This window comes from Arachis hypogaea, chromosome 15 (assembly GCF_003086295.3).
Source record: "Arachis hypogaea cultivar Tifrunner chromosome 15, arahy.Tifrunner.gnm2.J5K5, whole genome shotgun sequence".
Classification (NCBI taxonomy): domain Eukaryota; kingdom Viridiplantae; phylum Streptophyta; class Magnoliopsida; order Fabales; family Fabaceae; genus Arachis; species Arachis hypogaea.
Window position 1 is genome coordinate 72,722,423 of NC_092050.1, and position 4,157 is coordinate 72,726,579.

At 35.6% G+C, this 4,157-nt stretch overlaps 1 non-coding gene across 1 annotated transcript; it reads left to right on the forward strand.

Annotated features, from left to right (window-relative positions):
* The first annotated feature begins 1,218 nt into the window (after positions 1 to 1,218).
* Positions 1,219 to 1,326, forward strand: LOC112753421 (small nucleolar RNA R71). The gene has a single exon (XR_003177809.1). It is a non-coding gene; the product is annotated as a small nucleolar RNA R71 (small nucleolar RNA).
* The last annotated feature ends 2,831 nt before the right edge of the window (positions 1,327 to 4,157 follow it).

Here is a 4,157-nt window from a genome sequence, read left to right on the forward strand (position 1 = left end):
TTTCTCTATTACAGAGAGGGGCATGAGGTTTATTCCTGAACCAAGGTCACACAGAGCCTTAAAGATCATGGTGCCTATGGTACAGGGTATTATGAACTTTCCAGGATCCTGTCTCTTCTGAGGCAATGTCAGTTGATCCAGATCACTTAGTTCATTGATGAACAAGGGAGGTTCAACTTCCCAAGCATCAATGCCAAACAATTTGGCATTCAGCTTCATGATTGCACCAAGAAACTTGGCAGTTTGCTCTTCAGTGACATCCTCATTCTCTTCTGAAGAGGAATACTCATCAGAGCTCATGAAGGGTATAAGGAGGTTCAATGGAATCTCTATGGTCTCTAGATGAGCCTCAGAGCCCTTTGGTTCCCTAGAGGGAAGCTCCTTATTGATCACTGGACGTCCCTGGAGGTCTTCCTCCTTGGGATTCACGTCCTCTCCTCTCCTCTCAGGTTCGGCCATGGCGCTTATGTCAATGGCCTTGCACTCTCCTTTTGGGTTCTCTTCTGTATTGCTTGGGAGAGTACTAGGAGGGATTTCAGTGATCCTTTTACTCAGCTGGCCCACTTGTGCTTCCAGATTTCTAATGGAAGACCTTGTTTCATTCATGAAACTTACAGTGGCCTTAGATAGATCAGAGACTAGATTTGCTAAATTAGAAGCATTTTGTTCAGAGTTCTCTGTCTGTTGCTGAGTTGATGATGGAAAAGGCTTGCTATTGCTAAACCTGTTTCTTCCACCATTATTAAAGCCTTGTTGGGGCTTTTGATCCTTCCATGAGAAATTTGGATGATTTCTCCATGTTGAGTTATAGGTGTTTCCATAAGGTTCACCTAAGTAATTTACCTCTGCTATTGCAGGGTTCTCAGGATCATAGGCTTCTTCTTCAGAAGATGCCTCTTGAGTACTGTTGGATGCAGCTTGCATTCCATGCAGACTCTGAGAAATCATATTGACTTGCTGAGTCAATATTTTATTCTGAGCCAATATGGCATTCAGAGTATCAACTTCAAGAACTCCCTTCTTCATAGGCGTCCCATTACTCACAGGATTCCTTTCAGAAGTGTACATGAACTGGTTATTAGCAACCATATCAATGAGTTCTTGAGCTTCTGCAGGCGTTTTCTTTAGGTGAATGGATCCACCTGCAGAAGTGTCCAGTGACATCTTTGATAGCTCAGATAAACCATCATAGAATATATCCAGGATGGTCCATTCTGAAAGCATGTCAGAAGGACACTTTTTGGTCAACTGTTTGTATCTTTCCCAAGCTTCATAGAGAGATTCACCTTCTTTCTGTCTGAAGGTTTGAACATCAGCTCTAAGCTTGCTCAGCTTTTGAGGAGAAAAGTACTTGGCTAAGAAAGCCGTGACCAGCTTATCCCAAGAGTTCAGGCTGTCTTTGGGTTGAGAATCCAACCATAATCTAGCTCTGTCTCTTACAGCAAAAGGGAAAAGCATGAGCCTGTAGACTTCAGGATCTACTCCATTAGTCTTAACAGTATCACATATCTGCAAGAATTCAGTTAAGAACTGAAAAGGATCTTCAGATGGAAATCCATGAAACTTGCAGTTCTGCTGCATTAGAGAAACTAATTGAGGTTTCAGCTCAAAGTTGTTTGCTCCAATGGCAGGAATGGAGATGCTTCTTCCATGTAAATTGGAATTAGGTGCAGTAAAGTCACCAAGCATCTTCCTTACATTATCATTATTTTCGGCTGCCATCTCCTCTGCCTGTTCGAAAATTTCTGAGAGGTTATCTCTGGATTGTTGTATTTTAGCTTCTCTTAATTTTCTCTTCAGAGTCCTTTCAGGTTCTGGATCTGCTTCCTCAAGAATGTTCTTATCCTTGCTCCTGCTCATATGACAAAGAAGAAGGCACAGAAAAATAATAATAATAATAATATATATCCTTTATACCACAGTATAGGGATCCCTTTGTGAGTGGAAGAAAAGAGGAGGAGACAAAGAATGTGATGTAAAGGAAGAAACACAACTGTACAGATGGAAGAGATGTGAGATGAGATGTTAGGATATGAATAAATAGAATGAGATGGGGGAGGGATAATTTTCGAAAATTATTTTGAAAAAGAGTTAGTGATTTTTGAAAAATGATTTTTGAAAAAATGTTAGTATTTTTTTTTTTGAAAATTAAGTTTTAAAAATTAAAAATAAAAGTAATTAGTTAATAAAAAAGAAATTTTTGAAAAAGAGGGAGATATTTTCGAAAATTAGAGAGAGGGAGTTAGTTAGGTGGTTTTGAAAAAGTTAAGAAACAAACAAAAAGTTAGTTAGTTAGTTGAAACAAATTTTGAAAAGATAGGAAGTTAGGAGGTTAGGAAAGATATTTTGAAAAGATATTTTTGAAAAAGATAGGATGAGAAGATATTTTTGAAAAGATATGATAGAAATTAGTTTTTGAAAAAGATTTGATTTTTAAAATCACAATTAATGACTTGATTCATAAGAAATCACAAGATATGATTCTAGAACTTAAAGTTTGGATCTTTCTTAACAAGCAAGTAACAAACTTCAAATTTTTGAATCAAAACATTAATTGATTATGTTATTTTCGAAAATTTGATATAAAATTAAGAAAAAGACTTTTGAAAAATATTTTTGGAATTTTCGAAAATAACTAAGAATTTTGAAAAAGATTTGATTTTTGAAAAAGATTTTGAAAAAGATAAGATTTTCAAATTGAAAATTTGATTTGACTCATAAGAAACAATTTTGATTTTAAAAATTTTTGAAAAAGTCAATCCAAATTTTCGAATTTGATGAGAGAAAAAGGAAAAGATATTTTTTTGATTTTTGAATTTTTTGAATTTTTATGAAAAACATGAAAATTATGCAATGCATGAAATTTTTAGATCAAAACAATGAATGCATGCAAGAATGCTATGAATATCAAGATGAACACCAAGAACACTATGAATGCCAAGATGAACATCATAGACACAATTTTGAAAAATTTTTAATGCAAAGAAAACATGCAAGACACCAAACTTAGAATTCTTTAATGCTTACGCACTAAGAATTCAAGAATGCATATGATAAACATGAAAAGACACAAAACAAAAAATCATCAAGATCAAGCAAGAAGACTTACCAAGAACAACTTGAAGATCATGAAGAACACTATGAATGCATGAATTTTCGAAAAATGCAAGATGCATATGCAAGTGACACCAAACTTATAACATGACTCAAGACTCAAACAAGAAACAAAAAATATTTTTGATTTTTATGATTTTCTAATTTTTTTGTTATTTTTCGAAAATTAATTGAAAAAGGAAAAGAAGGATTCCAAAATTTTTAATATGAATTCCAGGAATCTTGCCATGTTAGTCTAAAGCTTCAGTCCAGGAATTAGACATGACTCACTAGCCAGCCAAGCTTTCAATGAAAGCTCCGGTCCAAAACACTAGACATGGCCAATGGCCAGCCAAGCTTCAGCATGTAATTCAGACATGACACGCCTGACATACCCTACAGTCGTATAAGAGCTGATGGTTGGAAGCCTCAGTCCAAAAGAATTTAGACATGGCTTTACAGCCAGCCAGGCTTCACATGCTTCATGGAACACTAGAATTCATTCTTAAAAATTTTGAATAAATTTTTGAAAACATTTTTATTATTTTTTTCTTCGAAAACAAAAGAGAAATTTTTGAAAATATTATTGAAAGATTTTTGAAAAGAGAACGAAAAGAAAGTTACCCAATCTGAGCAACAAGATGAATCGTCAGTTGTCCAAACTCGAACAATCCCCGGCAACGGCGCCAAAAACTTGGTGCACGAAATTGTGATCTCCAGGCTCGAACAAATCCTGGTAATGGCTCCAAAGCTTGGTGCTCTGATCTTAATTCATAATTGTCACAACTTCGATACAACTAACCAGCAAGTGCACTGGGTCGTCCAAGTAATACCTTACGTGAGTAAGGGTCGAATCCCACGGAGATTGTTGGTATGAAGCAAGCTATGGTCACCTTGCAAATCTCAGTCAGGCAGATTTAAACATGATACTTTATTAGATTAAAATAAACAATAAAAGGGATAGAGGTACTTATGTAAATCATTGGTAGGAATTTCAGATAAGAGAATGGAGATGCTTTTCGTTCCTCTGAACCTCTGCTTTCCTGCTATCTTCATCCAATCAG